The 20000-nt window shown below is 42.4% G+C and overlaps 1 pseudogene; it reads right to left on the bottom strand.

Annotated features, from left to right (window-relative positions):
• Window positions 1–20000, bottom strand: part of LOC131696805 (macrophage-expressed gene 1 protein-like) — a 137364-nt pseudogene that overhangs the window by 58727 nt on the left and 58637 nt on the right.

Below are 20000 nucleotides of genomic sequence, written 5' to 3'. Positions count from 1 at the left end.
CGCTGCCCGAACCCAGAGACTGTCTATCACATGTCTGCAAACCTCAAGCCTAGAGGCCGTCCCAAACTGCACAGAACCGCGGAAATCTGAAGAGAATCTGTAATCTGCAGAGGGAGCATCTTACCTGTTTAGTATTTGAATGATAAAAATGGAAATCAAGTAAACATACTATCAAACTCTTTACAGGCGAAGCACTTCCAATGTAACATATCAGGCCTTTTTGTCAGTAAAATCTTTATACGCTGTCAAACAAAAACAAGACTTCTTATTGGGTCACGTTTTCAAACCCTCAACTCCAGCCTTTATGAACTCCTACTTCTTAAAAGGAGACACAACGTCTGTCGATTTCACAAAACTAGAACCGAGCAGCTGAGTTCATGTATTCCAGGTCACTTTAGCGGTCCGTTTGTGATAATTCCGATGACGATGTCGCTGAAGAAGATGGCGGCTCCCTGGACATTTTAAGTACTGACACGCACACACACACAGATAGTGACACACACAGGTACTGTCACACATGCACACACACAAAGGTACTGACAGACACACACACTCACAGGTACTGACACACACACACACACACTCTCACAGGTACTGACACACACACACACACAGATACTGACACACACACACACAGATAGCGAGACACACACACACACAGACAGATAGTGACACACACATACTGACACGCACACACACACACAGGTACTGACATGCACAGGTACTGACACACATACACACACACAGGTACTGACGCACACACACACACACGCAGGTACTGACGCGCACACGCACACACACACAGATAGTGACAGACACACACACACAGGTACTGACATACACACACACACACAGGTACTGACACGCACAGGTACTGACACACACACACACTCACAGGTACTGACACAGACACACACACACAGATACACACACGCACAGGTACACTTATGCTATGCACTTTAGCTGCCAGTTAAATATTTAGCTAACTGTTAAATCTAGCTAAGAGATTTAAGATTTATTTAAATATTTAGCTAAATGTTAAATCTAGCTAAGAGATTTAAGATGTATTTAAATATTTAGCTAACTGTTAAATCTTGTAACTAGATTTCTAAATGATATCTGAATGCACACATTTATAAAAAGCTGTATTTATTTTCTCCTCATTTCTGGCAGCCCATACTAACGGCGCTCGGAACTTTGGCATTTTTAAATCCTAACGGTCTCTGCTCAGCGGAGTGGAATGTTCAGGAGCCGGTTGCCTAGCAGCGTCTCCGCCTCCTTCTCTGCCCCGCCCCCTCTCTCCCTCTCTCGTTGCTCCAGCTAGGAGTTCACATTCAGCTTCCTTAGATTATATAGCGCCATTCTTTACTAACTTTTACAAATGAGCTTATTGGAGGCTTCGTGTTTTTAAGATGGTTCAGGTGCAGTCCGGGCAGACTGACTGCAGCATCATTACAGTATACCGCACTGCGCTCGGCTTTGTGTGGAGGCTGATACACAAAATAATGAACGACTGGTAAAGAAATCACATGGATTGCATTTTAATGCTAAATGGGTATCTGGTATTCTAAGTATTACCTACAATTAATAACTCAGCTATATTCATATTCAGAATGTGATGCAGTATTAAGACAGGGTCCAGTATTAGAAATAAATAAACACGCTTTAAGAGAAACAGCAGTGATGTTTATTGCCCATTCCCATCCATTCTCTATATGTTTCTACATTGTGGTTGCAATCCACAGGGACAAGGGACTCAGTGATGTTAAATAAAAAAACTAGAGCCCACAATTAACCAATATAGAAAGGAAGGAGGGAGAAATGTATTGCCTGTGTGCAGTACCTTCCACTTTCCTCTATTAAATGTCATTTGCCATGTGTCTGCCCAGTTCTGAATGCTGTCGAGATCATTTTGAATGACCTTTGCTGCTGCAACAGTGTTTGCCACTCCTCCTGTTTGGAGCTGCAAACACAAGTCAAAAAGGAAGTTAGAAAGGCCAAGAGAGAGAGACAGAAATGAACATTGCTAAGGGGGCTAAAACCAATTCCAAAACGTTTTTCCAATATTATAACAGCAAGAGAACATTCAAAGAGGAGGTTAAATGTCTAAGAGACACCAACAGCAAAATCACAGACGAAGAAAAAAAAATAGCGAGTATATTAAATGATTACTTTACACCGGTTTTTACAAAGGAGGACACGGACAACATGCCCCACATGTCGACCTGATCCTATCCAATTTTAAATAACTTTAGCATAACCGAGGCAGAACATAAGAAAGTTTCCAAATGAGAGGTTTCCCCATTCAGCCCATCTTGCTCGTTTGGTTGTTATTAGCTGATTGATCCCAGAATCTCATCAAGCAGCTTCTTGAAGGATCCCAGGGTGTCAGGTTCAACAACATTACCGGGGAGTTGGTTCCAGACCCTCACAATTCACTGTGTAAAAAAGTGTCTCCTATTTTCTGTTCTGTATGCCCCTTTTTCTAATCTCCATTTGTGACCCCTGGTTTCTTTTTTCAGGTTGAAAAAGTCCCCTGGGTCAACATTGTCAATACCTTTTAGGATTTTGAATGCTTGAATCAGATCGCCGCGTAGTCTTCTTTGTTCAAGACTGAACAGATTCAATTCTTTGAGCCTGTCTGCATACGACATGCCTTTTAATCCCGGGATAATTCTGGTTGCTCTTCTTTGCACATTACTTCCCTTGATTTAAATTCAACACTTCTCACAATATATCCGAACATCTCGTTGGCCTTTTTTATTGCTTCCCCACATTTCCTCGGGTTGAAGCTGTGATTAAAGGTATTGAAAGCGGTCTCTCTCTGGGGTTCCCCTGTATCAGTGGTGTGGGGTTTCCTCGTGTTGAAGCCGTGATTAAAGGTATTGAAAGCAGTCTCTCTCTCTGGGGTTCCCCTGTATCAGTGGTGTGGGGTTTCCTCGGGTTGAAGCTGTGATTAAAGGTATTGAAAGGGGTCTCTGTCTGGGGTTCCCCTGTATCAGTGGTGTGGGGTTTCCTCGGGTTGAAGCTGTGATTAAAGGTATTGAAAGGGGTCCCTACCCTGGAGTCCCACTCGTTGAGGGTCTTGACGTTGATGAAGGACACTTCCCCGTTGGCTCCGGTCATCACACCATCGTGTTCACAGCGAACGATCAGATTGATATCCTCCCCCAGCTTCCAACACCGGAACCTGAAACACAGAGACACACACAGGGGTCAACAAGGCTGAACACACACATACACACACACACACACAGGGGTCAGCAAGGCTGAGCACACACACACACACACACAGGGATCAACAAGGCTGAACACACACACACAGGGATCAACAAGGCTGAGCACACACACACACACACACACACACAGGGGTCAACAAGGCTCAACAAGGCTGAGCGCACACACACACACACAGGGGTCAACAAGGCTGAACACACACACACACACACACAGGGGTCAACAAGGCTGAACACACACAGGGGTAAGGAAGACTGAACAAACACATACACACACACACACACACACACAGGGATCAACAAGGCTGAACACACACACACACACACAGGGGTCAACAAGGCTGAGCACACACACACACACACACACAGGGGTCAGCAAGGCTCAACAAGGCTGAGCGCACACACACACACACACACACACAGGGGTCAACAAGGCTGAACACACACACACACACACACACAGGGGTCAACAAGGCTGAACACACACAGGGGTAAGCAAGACTGAACAAACACATACACACACACACACACACACACACAGGGGTCAACAAGGCTGAACACACACACACACACACACACAGGGGTCAACAAGGCTGAACACACACAGGGGTAAGCAAGACTGAACAAACACATACACACACACACACACAGGGGTCAACAAGGCTGAACACACACACACACACACACACAGGGGTCAACAAGGCTGAACACACACAGGGGTAAGCAAGACTGAACAAACACATACACACACACACACACAGGGGTCAGCAAGGCTGAGCACACACACACACACACAGGGATCAACAAGGCTGAACACACACACACAGGGATCAACAAGGCTGAACACACACACACACACACACACACACAGGGGTCAACAAGGCTGAACACACACACACACACACAGGGATCAACAAGGCTGAACACACACAGGGGTCAACAAGGCTGAACACACACACACAGGGGTCAGCAAGGCTGAACACACACACACACACACACAGTGGTCAACAAGGCTGAACACACACACAAACACACACACACACACACACAGGGGTCAACAAGGCTAAACACACACACACACACACACAGGGATCAACAAGGCTAAACACACACACACACACAGGGATCAACAAGGCTGAACACACACACACACACACACACACACACAGGGGTCAACAAGGCTGAACACACACACAAACACACACACACACACACACACACAGGGGTCAACAAGGCTAAACACACACACACACACACACAGGGATCAACAAGGCTAAACACACACACACACACAGGGATCAACAAGGCTGAACACACACACACACACACACACACAGGGGTCAACAAGGCTGAACACACACACACACACACACACACACACACACACACACACACAGGGGTCAGCAAGGCTGAACCCACACACACACAGGGATGAACAAGGCTGAACACACACATACACACACCCACACAGGGGTCAACAAGGCAGAACACACACACACACACACACACAGGGTTCAACAAGGCTGAACACACACACACACAAACACACACACAGGGATCAACAAGGCTGAACACACACACACACACACACACAGGGGTCAACAAGACTGAACACACACACACACACACACACACACACACACACAGGGGTCAACAAGGCTAAACACACACACACACACACACAGGGATCAACAAGGCTAAACACACACACACACACACAGGGATAAACAACGCTGAACAAACGCACACACACACACACACACACACAGGGGTCAACAAGGCAGAACACACACACACACACAGGGATCAACAAAGCTGAACACACACACACACACACACACACAGGGATCAACAAAGCTGAACACACACATACACACACACACACAGAGGGATCAACAAGGCTGAACACACACACACACACACACACAGATGGATCAACAAGGCTGAACACACACACACACACACACACACACACACACACACACAGGGATCAACAAGGCTGAACACACACACACACACACATAGGTACTGACAAACACACACACACTTATGTGTTGCTAATTGGTAGATATGCATATTTCAACATTACAAGAGCCAATCAAATTGCGTGAAAGCTCAAAGCGGGCGGAGCTCATTTGCATACAAACTCCAGATTTAGCGGCCATTTAAATATTTAACTAAATGTTAAATCTAGGGTCAACGAGGCTGAACACACACACAAACACACACACAGGGGTCTACAAGGCTAAACACACACACACACAGGGATCAACAAGGCTGAACACACACACACACACACACAGGGATCAACAAGGCAGAACACACACACACACACACATAGGGATCAACAAGGCAGAACACACACACACACACAGGGATCAACAAGGCTGAACACACACCCACACACACAGGGGTCAACAAGGCTGAACACACACACACACACACACACACACAGGGGTCAACAAGGCTGAACACACACACACACACACACACAGGGCTCAACAAGGCTGAACACACACACACACACACACACACAGGGGTCAACAAGGCTGAACAAACACACACACACACACACACACACACACAGGGGTCAACAAGGCTGAACAAACACACACACACACACACACACACACACACAGGGGTCAACAAGGCTGAACACACACACACACACACACACACACACACACACAGGGGTCAACAAGGCTGAACACACACAAACACACACACACACACAGGGGTCAACAAGGCTGAACACACACACACACACACACAGGGGTCAACAAGGCTGAACACACACACACACACAGGGATCAACAAGGCTGAACAAACACACACACACACACACACACAGGGGTCAACAAGGCTGAACACACACACACACACAGGGGTCAACAAGGCTGAACACACACACACACACACACACACAGGGGTCAACAAGGCTGAACACACACACACACACACAGGGGTCAACAAGGCTGAACACACACACACACACACACAGGGGTCAACAAGGCTGAACACACACACACACACACACACAGGGGTCAGCAAGGCTGAACACACACACACACACACACACACACACACATGGGTCAACAAGGCTGAACACACCCCCCGACACACACACACACACTTATGTCATGCTAATTGGTAAATATGCATATTTCAACATTACAAGAGCCAATCAAAACGCACGGAGAGGGCAGAGCTCATTTGCATACAAACTCCAGATTTAGCTACCAGTTAAATATTTAACTAAATGTTAAATCTAGCTAAGAGATTTAAGATTTATTTAAATATTTAACTCAATGTTAAATCTAGCTAAGAGATTTCAGATTTATTTAAATATTTAGCTAACTGTTAAATCTTGTAACTAGATTTCTAAATGATATCTGAATGCACACATTTATAAAAAGCTGTATTTATTTTCTCCTCATTTCTGGCAGCCCATACTAACGGCGCTCGGAACTTTGGCATTTTTAAATCCTAACGGTCTCTGCTCAGCGGAGTGGAATGATCAGGAGCCGGTTGCCTAGCAGCGTCTCCGCCTCCTTCTCTGCCCCGCCCCCTCTCCCTCTCTCGTTGCTCCAGCTAGGAGTTCACATTCAGCTTCCTTAGATTATATAGCGCCATTCTTTACTAACTTTTACAAATGAGCTTATTGGAGGCTTCGTGTTTTTAAGATGGTTCAGGTGCAGTCCGGGCAGACTGACTGCAGCATCATTACAGTATACCGCACTGCGCTCGGCTTTGTGTGGAGGCTGATACACAAAATAATGAACGACTGGTAAAGAAATCACATGGATTGCTTTTTAATGCTAAATGTGTATCTGGTATTCTAAGTATTACCTACAATTAATAATTCAGCTATATTCATATTCAGAATGTGATACAGTATTAAGACAGGGTCCAGTATTAGAAATAAATAAATACGCTTTGAGGGTGGATTGCGCACATCGAGATTCAGTCTGGATCAGACTCGATCTCGGATTGAATCTTGGATTGATATTTTTTTCCGTTGTGCAGATCTAGATTCAAATTCAATCCTGGATTCCATTCCAGTCCTGGTAGGAGGTGGATTGAGTCTGGATTCTTGTGAAGATGGTCGGTTATTTTGGATGGTTAGATATCGTGTTGTTCGTGATCGTAGCAATCCTTTTATTGAATAGTGACGAAGGTTTTATACAAGGATTCAGAATGAGAAACGAAAGAATACCAGAGCTGGATAATATATCAAAATCACAAATAGTTATATACAGAGCCAAAAAAGACTCGCTCACTCCACATCAATCTGCTGCTTGAGATTTCATGCCACTGGGTCGTTTCAGATAATAATCGGGTGCAGTACCTGCTTCATGTCGATGCGTCATCTAGTAATTCACAGGATCACTGAAGTTACGTGAATATATTCATTTTCCAACGGGAGAACAAGTTACGAGCCATCGTATTTATCTTGCTCTTAATTGTATTATTACTTGTACTGTAACACTTGAAATGTATTTGCTTACGATTGAAAGTCGCCCTGGATAAGGGCGTCTGCTAAGAAATAAATAAATAAATAATAATAATAATAATAATAATAATAATAATAATAATAATAATAATAATAATAATAATAATATTCACCAATTAAACAAATAACCGATAATTATTTCACCGGTACAGATGCATTTGAGCAATATATGTGGTAGCGAATTAGTGGTGAGATAGATACTGTAGTTTTTTGTGTGTTTTTTATATAAACTCAACATGTTATTATTTGTTTATTTAGCAGACGCCTTTATCCAAGGCGACTTACAGAGACTAGGGTGTGTGAACTATGCATCAGCTGCAGAGTCACTTACAACTACGTCTCACCCGAAAGACGGAGCACAAGGAGGTTAAGTGACTTGCTCAGGGTCACACAGTGAGTCAGTGGCTGAGGTGGGATTTGAACCGGGGACCTCCTGGTTACAAGCCCTTTTCTTTAACCACTGGATCACACAGTATGTATTACATTTAGAAAAAAAAAACAGATACCATGTAAGATAAAACAGTTCCAAGTGTACAATACTAATTATTCTGTACAAGTTTATGTACAGTTACTGCAGCTTATTCCTCTGCCTTTTCAAAGCAGCTGACAGCGCCATCAGGGGCCGGGGCAGGATCAATCACTCACCTACCTCAGGAAATGTTCTGTAAATAAATACATGTTCTAGTAATTAATGCAGTTCTTGATTATTATTCCTATTCATAACTCACACATACATTAGTTAATCAGCACATACACTTGCTATCAAGGTAAATAACGTTTGGTTATCGGTTTTTTATTGATTTATTCTCTATATAATAATATCTTTATAGTTATCAAAAATTAAATTTGATAAAAGGTTTTTCTCAAAGAAAGAAAACGCACAGGTTTTAGTCGTTGCCATGGTTACGCTCTGACTACCAATTCACGAGACGGTGTTTCACAATCAACTAGCATCACAGACAACCTGAATCCAGGATTAACGGGTGAATTTTAGATTCACTCTCGGATCCGCAGATCCGACACCAGTCTTGATCTGCGCAGCAGAAATGAATCCAGGATCCAATCTTGGATTAGTCAGTCCTAGACTGGGACGAATCTTGCTCTCGATGTGCGCAATCCACCCTAAGTGTGGTCAAGAGATATGGAGAGATGTTGACATGTTTAGCAGTAAGGGCAGTACATATTGAAGTGGCATCTTCTTTGGACACTGACTCTTGTATCAATGCACTGTGTCGGATCATCTGAAGAGGAGGTCAAGTTTTGGAAATCTGATCTGACAACGGTACCGATTTCATTGGAGCGGAGCCTGAACTGAGAGAAGCTATTGAAAGTTTGAATCAAGCCAGATTGCAAGGGGCTATGCTAAAGAAAGGAGTGAAGCGGATTTTCAACCCACCAGCTGGGTCTCACCACGGCGGTGTGTGGGAAAGACAGATAAGGAGAGAAAGATTCTCAGTGCTGTTCTAAAACAGCAAACACTTGATGATGAAGGTCTTCAGACAGTTCTTTGTGAGGTGGAAGCCATCGTTAATGATCATCCAATCATAAGGGTCTCTGATGATGTGAATGATTTGGAAGCTCTAACACCTAATCATTTGCTGCGGTTGAAGACTAAGCCAAATATGCCTCCTGGTTTGTTCAGAAAAAGAAGATTTGTATGCTCGTTGAAGATGGAAGCAAGTCCAGTTCATGGCTGATTTGTTCTGGAAGAGATGGACAGGTGAGCACTTACCGTTGTTGCAGGAGCGACAGAAGTGGTCTCGTGTTTGAAGAAACTTCATCGTAGGAGATGTTGTTCTGATAGTAGATGACACAGCACCGCGTAACTCTTGGATGATGGGAAGAGTTGCTGAAACGATGCCAGATAAGAAGGGGGAGAAGTACAGTCGTGGACAAGGACAACGCAGTTAGAAGCAGTTTGAAAGCAGGTTGACAGCTGCAGAAACAAAACTAATCTTCAAAAAAAAAAAAAAAGGTCTTCAAGCCAGTAATCTGTGACAACTGCATGTGTAAAGTGTACGTTTGTGTAAAGTGTACATTTGTGTAAAGTGTACGTTTGTGTAAAGTGTACGTTTGTGTAAAGTGCACACCCTTAAAGTAGACGGAAGAGGAGGAAGAAGGAGAATAACAATTTGACCTTAGTTTGACGACTTATATCTCCTTGTGTATAAGAGGTATTTATGGTTTTTTTCACATTTGATGTAAGAGTGTTTCAGACTTTTGGTACAGATGGTAATTCTAAGTGATTTAGTTTTGCCGCTGCAACATGGTGAAAACAGCGAAATTATTTGAGCTGTATAGAGACTCTTGGTAGTTTCAAACACGTTTTTCTAACTCCTCTCAATCCCACGACAAAAACATTGTCAATGTAAAAAAAACAAGTTAGAAAAACGCACCAGCCGTTTAAAGGGGTGATATCAAACACAAAAGAACAAGTTAGGAGAAGCAATTAGGCCAATCTTGTCAAGCATCAAGCAAATAGGCACACTTGGAAAGGTGCTGGGGCCCAAGATTCACACAATTCTTGCTTCTAACTTGGCGCCTTTTTTTGATCGCTTCACTTCACTTTATCGCTCCACTTGAAATGCTCTTTGTATGACTTGAAGTGACTGAGACACACACACACTGAGACACACACACACACACACACTGAGACACACACACACACACTGAGACACAGACACTGAGACAAACACACACACACTGAGACACAGACAGACACCGAGACACACACACACACACACACACTGACACACACACACACACAAACACACACAGACACACACACACTCAAAATGAGACGCAAACACACACACACTGAGACAGACACACACACACACACAGGTACTGACACACATCGCTCCACTTTATCACTCCACTTGAAATGCTCTTTGTATGAATTGAAGTGACTGAGACTCAAACACACACACTGACAGGTATTGATACACACACACACACACACACACACACACACAGGTACTGACACACACACACACACACAGGTACTGACACACACACAAACAAACACACAGGTACTGACATGCAGACACACACACACACTAATGTTATTGTAATTGGTAAATATGCAAATTTCAACATTACAATAGCCAATCAAATCACGGGAAAGCACAAAGCGGCCGGAGCTCATTTGCATACAAACTCCAGATTTAGCTGCCAGTTAAATATTTAACTAAATGTCAAATCTAGCCAAGAGATTTCAGATTTATTTAAATATTTAGCTAACTGTTAAATCTTGTAACTAGATTTCTAAATGATATCTGAATGCACACATTTATAAAAAGCTGTATTTATTTTCTCCTCATTTCTGGCAGCCCATACTAACGGCGCTCGGAACTTTGGCATTTTTAAATCCTAACGGTCTCTGCTCAGCGGAGTGGAATGTTCAGGAGCCGGTTGCCTAGCAGCGTCTCCGCCTCCTTCTCTGCCCCGCCCCCTCTCTCCCTCTCTCGTTGCTCCAGCTAGGAGTTCACATTCAGCTTCCTTAGATTATATAGCGCCATTCTTTACTAACTTTTACAAATGAGCTTATTGGAGGCTTCGTGTTTTTAAGATGGTTCAGGTGCAGTCCGGGCAGACTGACTGCAGCATCATTACAGTATACCGCACTGCGCTCGGCTTTGTGTGGAGGCTGATACACAAAATAATGAACGACTGGTAAAGAAATCACATGGATTGCTTTTTAATGGTAAATGTGTATCTGGTATTCTAAGTATTACCTACAATTAATAACTATATTAAACTATAAAAACTATATTCATATTCAGAATGTGATACAGTATTAAGACAGGGTCAAGTATTAGAAATAAATAAACACGCTTTAAGAGAAACAGCAGTGATGTTTATTGCCCATTCCCATCCATTCTCTAGATGTTTCTACATTGTGGTTGCAATCCACAGGGTCAAGGGACTCAGCGATGTTAAATAAAAACCTAGAGCCCACAATTAACCAATATAGAAAGGAAGGGGGGAGAAATGTATTGCCTGCGTGCAGCACCTTCCACTTTCCTCTATTAAATGTCATTTGCCATGTGTCTGCCCAGTTCTGAATGCTGTCGAGATCATTTTGAATGACCTTTGCTGCTGCAACAGCGTTTGCCACTCCTCCTGTTTGGAACTGCAAACAGGAACAAGTCAAAAAGGAAGTTAGAAAGGCCAAGAGAGAGACAGAAATGAACATTGCTAAGGGGGCTAAAACCAATTCCAAAACGTTTTTCCAATATTATAACAGCAAGAGAGGAGGTTAAATGTCTAAGAGACACAAACGGCAAAATCACAGACGAAGAAAATAAAATAGCGAGTATATTAAATGATTACTTTTCACAGGTTTTTACTACGAAGGACTCGGACAACATGCCCCACATGTCGACCTGTTCCTATCCAATTTTAAAAAACTTTAGCATAACAGAGGCAGAAGTGTTAAAGGGACTAGGAGCTCTTAAAATAAACAAATCCCCTGGGCCAGATGAGATCCTCCCAATAGTACTCAAAGAAATGAAAGAAGTTATTTACAAACCGCTAACCAAGATCATGCAACAGTCTCTTGACACAGGGGTTGTACCGACAGACTGGAAAATAGCAAACGTAATACCGATCCACAAAAAGGGAGACAAAACCGAACCAGGTAACTACAGACCAATAAGCCTGACTTCTATTATATGTAAACTTATGGATCTATAATAAGATCCAAATTGGAAAATTACCTATATGGTAACAATATCCTGGGAGACAGTCAGCATGGTTTTAGGAAAGGGAGATCGTGTCTATCTAACCTACTTGACTTTTTTGAGGATGCAACATTGAACATGGATAATTGCAAAGCATACAACATGGTTTATTTAGATTTCCAGAAAGCTTTTGACAAAGTCCCGCATAAAAGATTAATTCTCAAACTGAACGCAGTAGGGATTCAAGGAAATGCATGCACATGGATTAGGGAGTGGTTAACATGTAGAAAACAGAAAGTACTGATTAGAGGAGAAACCTCAAAATGGAGCGAGGTAACCAGTGGTGTACCACAGAGATCAGTATTAGGTCCTCTGCTATTCCTAATCTACATTAATGATTTAGATTCTGGTATAGTAAGCAAACTTGTTAAATTTGCAGACAACACAAAAATAGGAGGAGTGGCAAACACTGTTGAAGCAGCAAAGGTCATTCAAAATGATCTAGACAGCATTCAGAACTGGGCAGACACATGGCAAATGACATTTAATAGAGGAAAGTGTAAAGTATTGCATGCAGACAATAAAAATGTGCATTATAAATATCATATGGGAGATAGTGAAATTGAAGACAGAATCTATGAAAAAGACCTAGGAGTTTATGTTGATTCAGAAATGTCTTCATCTAGACAATGTGGGGAAGCTATAAAAAAGGCCAACAAGATGCTCAGATATATTGTGTTGAATTTAAATCAAGGGAAGTAATGTTAAAACTTTACAATGCATTAGTAAGACCTCACCTAGAATATTGTGTTCAGTTCTGGTCACCTCGTTACAAAAAGGATATTGCTGCTCTAGAAAGAGTGCAAAGAAGAACAACCAGAATTATCCCGGGTTTAAAAGGCATGTTGTATGCAGACAGGCTCAAAGAATTGAATCTGTTCAGTCTTGAACAAAGAAGACTACGCGGCGATCTGATTCAAGCATTCAAAATCCTAAAAGGTATTGACAATGTCGACCCAGGGGACTTTTTCAACCTGAAAAAAGAAACAAGGACCAGGGGTCACAAATGGAGATTAGATAAAGGGGCATTCAGAACAGAAAATAGGAGGCACTTTTTTACACAGAGAATTGTGAGGGTCTGGAACCAACTCCCCAGTAATGTTGTTGAAGCTGACACCCTGGGATCCTTCAAGAAGCTGCTTGATGAGATTCTGGGATCAATAAGCTACTAACAACCAAACGAGCAAGATGGGCTGAATGGGGCCTCCTCTCGTTGGTAAACTTTCTTATGTTCTTATGTTCTTATTCCTTATACAATGCTGCCACCGTGTGGACATTTACTAGAACTGTTTGTTCTAATATATCTATTTATGTCAAGTCTCAAGTCACAACGGTCAAGGGTCAAGTCTGGAAACAGCCAAGCCTGATTGACCTGATGAGGAAGATAAGGATGATGATGAGGAGGAGGAGGAGTGTGAGGGAGGAGACCCTCACATTGTCTCAGTATGTATCTGGACATTTACTGCAAAAGTTTTTAATCTGTTTTTGTATGGTGTTGCTGATCCTTGTGTCTAGTAAGGAAAATAATAAAAACAAAATTCACTTCCCTGTTGTACGGGGACTGGAGGCCTGTGGTTGGGAGTGTCCTGAAAACCAAAAGAAAGGTTAATGAAGAGTACGGTTTAGAGAGCTGGTTTGGAAAGGAGCACACTTCCAGAACAATGTATTGCAGTACTATTGTTGAGATAAACTGATATGCAATGGTTCAGGTAACCTGAGTTGGGTGTGGTGGTGAGGTCCTCCATCTTGACAGGAAGTGGGGAAGCAGCCATGTTGGTGAGGGAAGCTTTTATTGACTTCCCTGAGTACTGACTTCCTGTAGTCAGGGCAGTACCTGTAGAAGATATTGAAAGGGGGGACAGCTGATTTTAAGTACGTTTCCCTCTGCTTGTTTTAAAGCATAGTTTTAATGCATGTGTTAGATTAATGTTATATATATATATATATATATATATATATTATATACACACATACAGTACTGTGCAAAAGTTTTAGGCAGGTGTGAAAAAATGCTGTAAAGTAAGAATGCTTTCAAAAATAGACATGTTAATAGATTATATTTATCAATTAACAAAATGCAAAGTGTGTGAACAGAAGAAAAATCTAAATCAAATCCATATTTGGTGTGACCACCCTTTGCCTTCAAAACAGCATCAATTCTTCTAGGTACACTTGCACAAAGTCAGGGATTTTGTAGGCATATAGTCAGGTGTATGATTAAACAATTATACCAAACAGGTGCTAATGATCATCAATTCAATATGTAGGTTGAAACACAATCATTAAGTGAAACAGAAACAGCTGTTTAGGAGGAATAAAACTGGGTGAGGAACAGCCAAACTCAGCTAACAAGGTGATGTTGCAAAAGTCATACACCATGGCAAGACTGAGCACAGCAACAAGACACAAGGTAGTTATACTGCATCAGCAAGGTCTCTCCCAGGCAGAAATTTCAAGGCAGACAGGGGTTTCCAGATGTGCTGTCCAAGCTCTTTTGAAGAAGCACAAAGAAACGGGCAACGTTGAGGACCGTAGACGCAGTGGTCGGCCAAGGAAACTTACTGCAGCAGATGAAAGACACATCATGCTTACTTCCCTTCACAATCGAAAGATGTCCAGCAGTGCCATCAGCTCAGAATTGGCAGAAAACAGTGAGACCCTGGTACACCCATCTACTGTCCGGAGAAGTCTGGTCAGAAGTGGCCTTCATGGCTTGATTCATGCCAAACCTGCCCGATTCCAGCCTTGTTGAAGCACCCCCAGATCATCACCGATCCTCCACCACATTTCACAGTGGGTGCGAGACACTGTGGCTTGTAGGCCTCTCCAGGTCTCCGTCTAACCATTAGATGACCAGGTGTTGGGCAAAGCTGAAAATTTGACTCATCTGGGGGTGCTTCAGCAAGGCTGGAATCGGGCAGATTTGTCTTTGTGAAAGACGCATGAATCAAGCCAAGTACAAGGTTGTCCTGGAAGAAAACTTGCTTCCTTCTGCTCTGACAATGTTCCCCAACTCTGAGGATTGGTTTTTCCAGCAGGACAATGCTCCATGCCACACAGCCAGGTCAATCAAGGTGTGGATGGAGGACCACCAGATCAAAACCCTGTCATGGCCAGCCCAATCTCCAGACCTGAACCCCATTGAAAACCTCTGGAATGTGATCAAGAGGAAGATGGATGGTCACAAGCCATCAAACAAAGCCGAGCTGCTTGAATTTTTGCGCCAGGAGTGGCATAAAGTCACCCAGCATCAAAGTGAAAGACTGGTGGAGAGCATGCCAAGACGCATGAAAGCTGTGCTTGAAAATCAGGGTTATTCCACCAAATATTGATTTCTGAACTCTTCCTAAGTTAAAACATTAGTATTGTGTTGTTTAAAAATGAATATGAACTTATTTTCTTTGCATTATTCGAGGTCTGACAACACTGCATCTTTTTTGTTATTTTGACCAGTTGTCATTTTCTGCAAATAAATGCTCTAAATGACAATATTTTTATTTGGAATTTGGGAGAAATGTTGTCAGTAGTTTATAGAATAAAACAAAAATGTTCATTTTACCCAAACACATACCTATAAATAGTAAAACCAGAGAAACTGATAATTTTGCAGTGGTCTCTTATTTTTTTCCAGAAATATATATATATATATATATATATATATTCATTGATTTGTTTCTTTTTGAATACTTTATTTATTCTTGATAACTGTTTGCTGGTTTGTTTCTATATACCCACCTGCAGAATGGTTTATTCTGGGGGAGGGGGAGGTCTGGAAGGGTATAAAGGCTGTTAGTTTTGTTCAGTCAGGATCGTCTTTTTGTGCAGATCAGAGGGCAGTTTTGCAGCTCTGTGGTTGGACTCAGTTATTGGAGTCAGTACCTGTGATTAGGTGACTATAAATAGTTATTTTTGGTTTCCACTTTTTCTTTCCTCAAATTGTTTGATATTTTGTTCAATTAGCTTTTTGTTTATTATTGTTCTTAAATAAAAATAATTGGTTTGGCACCAAACTTCTCTATGATCCGTGTGCACGTGTGTGTGTGTGTCAGTCACACACACACACACACACACACAGACACACACACCAAGACACACACACTGAGACACACACACTGAGACACAGACACACACACACTGAAACACTCACACAGTGAGACACACACACACACATACACTGAGACACACACTGAAACAAACACTGAGACACACACACACACTGAGACAAACACACTGAGAGACACACACATACACTGAGACACACACACTCACGCACTGAGACACAAACACACACACATACACTGAGACACAAACACACTGAAACACACACACACCGAGACACACACACACACTGAGACACACACACACAGGTACAATTATGTTATGCTAATTGTTAAATATTCAGATTTAGCGGCCAGTTAAATATTTAACTAAATGTTAAATCTAGCTAAGAGATTTAAGATTTATTTAACTATTTAGCTAAATGTTAAATCTAGTTAAGAGATTTAAGATTTATTTAAATATTTAGCTAAATGTTAAATCTAGTTGAGAGATTTCAGATTTATTTAAATATTTAGCTAACTGTTAAATCTTGTAACTAGATTTCTAAATGATATCTGAATGCACACATTTCTAAAAAGCTGTATTTATTTTCTCCTCATTTCTGGCAGCCCATACTAACGGCGCTCGGAACTTTGGCATTTTTAAATCCTAACGGTCTCTGCTCAGCGGAGTGGAATGTTCAGGAGCCGGTTGCCTAGCAGCGTCTCCGCCTCCTTCTCTGCCCCGCCCCCTCTCTCCCTCTCTCGTTGCTCCAGCTAGGAGTTCACATTCAGCTTCCTTAGATTATATAGCACCATTCTTTACTAACTTTTACAAATGAGCTTATTGGAGGCTTCGTGTTTTTAAGATGGTTCAGGTGCAGTCCGGGCAGACTGACTGGAGCATCATTACAGTATACCGCACTGCGCTCGGCTTTGTGTGGAGGCTGATACACAAAATAATGAACGACTGGTAAAGAAATCACATGGATTGCATTTTAATGCTAAATATGTATCTGGTATTCTAAGTATTACCTACAATTAATAACTCAGCTATATTCATATTCAGAATGTGATACAGTATTAAGTTCCTGGTTAACCTGCGATCTTTGAAATTGACGAGGAAATCAGTTTATGGGAAAGTAATCAAGCACTTTGTTTTTAAGGAAGTCTCTCGGAAGTGGTGTTTTGGGATTGCAATTAACCAGTCGGTCTGGAGTAGAGACGGTCCGAATCTGTGGAGGAGTGAATTCCTGGGAATTCGCACTCCTCCAGGGAGCCTCCATCTTCCTCAGCGACATCGTCATGGGAATTATCACAAACGGACCGCTAAAGTGACCTGGAATACATGAACTCAGCTGGTCGCTTCTAGTTTTGTGAAATCGACAGACGTCTCCTTTTAAGAAGTAGGAGTTCATAAAGGCTGGAGTTGAGGGTTTGAAAACGTGACCCAATGAGAAGTCTTGTTTTTGTTTGACAGCGTATAAAGATTTTACTGACAAAAAGGCCTGATATGTTACATTGGAAGTGCTTCGCCTGAAAAGAGTTTGATAGTATGTTTACTTGATTTCCATTTTTATCATTGAAATACTAAACAGGTAAGATGCTCCCTCTGTAGATTACAGATTCTCTTCAGATTTCCGTGGTTCTGTGCAGTTTGGGACGGCCTCTAGGCTTGAGGTTTGCAGACATGTGATAGACAGTCTCTGGGTTCGGGCAGCGATGCACATTTTAATTTGAGCTGCTGTGCTGTTATAGATTCATCTGATAGAGACACAGGGATATCTTCAGACGGCACGGTTCAGGTGTTTTGAGACTTGTGGAAAGGATGGAAGTTTTACAAATATTACTAATTTTTTTTTTTTATCAATAACTAGAGTAAATTATCAAAATCTATTGTTCTGTATCTGACTGGTTGTATGTTAACCTTACAGAGGATTCTATGAAGAGAAATGTAATAAATGAATTTTCAAATTTGACAGGCCCTCGATGTGCGTCTCTTGTTTTGTGTTTTGTTGTTCTTCAGAGCCGGGCTCGCTGACAGGTTTAAAACACAACGCGTCGCTTTCCCTGGCGTTCTGCTGCCTGGACTTATTCCTGCGATATCTTTATCAACACAATCGCCATGGTTTATGTTTTTATTAACATGTCCCTCGTCATGAATATTTCTGAGGAGTTGTTTTAGTTTTCCATCAGTTATGAACGGAGCGCGGGAGGGGACTTGAGACAAAAAATATATCTCCCAGAGACACACAGGTACTGACGCACGCATACGCACGCACGCACGCACACACACACACACACACACACACACACAGGTACTGAAACACACACACACAGGCACTGACCCACACCCACACACACACAGGTAGTGACTCACACAGGTACTGAGAGACACACACAGAGGGACTGACACGCACACACACAGGTACTGACAAACAAACACACAGATACTGACACGCACACACACACACACACAGGTACTGACAAACACACACACAGATACTGACACGCACGCAAACACATGTACTGACAAACAGACACACACTGAGACACACACACACACTGAGACACACACACACACAGGTACTGACACGCGCACACACACACAGATAGTGACACACACACTGATACACACACAGGTACTGACACACACACACACACACTGAGACACTGAGACACACACACACTGAGACACACACACACTGAGACACTGAGACACACACACAGATAGTGACACACACAGGTACTGTCACACATGCACACACACAAAGGCACTGACACAGACACACACACTCACAGGTACTGACACACACACACACAGATAGTGAGACACACACACACACACACAGGTACTGACACAGACACACAAACACACTCACAGGTACTGACACACACACACAAATAGTGAGACACACACACACAGGTACTGACACACACATACTGACACACACACACACACAGGTACAGACACAAACACACACACACACACAGGTACAGACACACACACAGGTTCAGGCACAAACACACACACAGGTATTGACCCCCACACACACACAAAGGTAGTGACCCGCACACACACATACTGACACACACACACACATGTACTGACCCCCCCACACACACACACACAGGTAGTGACCTGTGCACACACAGATACTGACACGCACGCACACACATGTACTGACAAACAGACACACACTGAGACACACACACACACACTGAGACACACATACACAGATAGTGACACACACACAGGTACTGTCACACACAGGTACACTTATGCTATGCACTTTAGCTGCTAGTTAAATATTTAACTAAATGTTAAATCTAGCTAAGAGATTTAAGGTTTATTGAAATATTTAGTTAACTGTTAAATCTTGTAACTAGATTTATGAATGATATCTGAATGCACACATTTATAAAAAGCTGTATTTATTTTCTCCTCATTTCTGGCAGCCCATACTAA

The sequence above is a fragment of the Acipenser ruthenus genome, chromosome 43, assembly GCF_902713425.1.
Source record: "Acipenser ruthenus chromosome 43, fAciRut3.2 maternal haplotype, whole genome shotgun sequence".
In the NCBI taxonomy this organism is placed as follows: domain Eukaryota; kingdom Metazoa; phylum Chordata; class Actinopteri; order Acipenseriformes; family Acipenseridae; genus Acipenser; species Acipenser ruthenus.
This window is presented reverse-complemented; position numbering and strand designations above follow the sequence as displayed.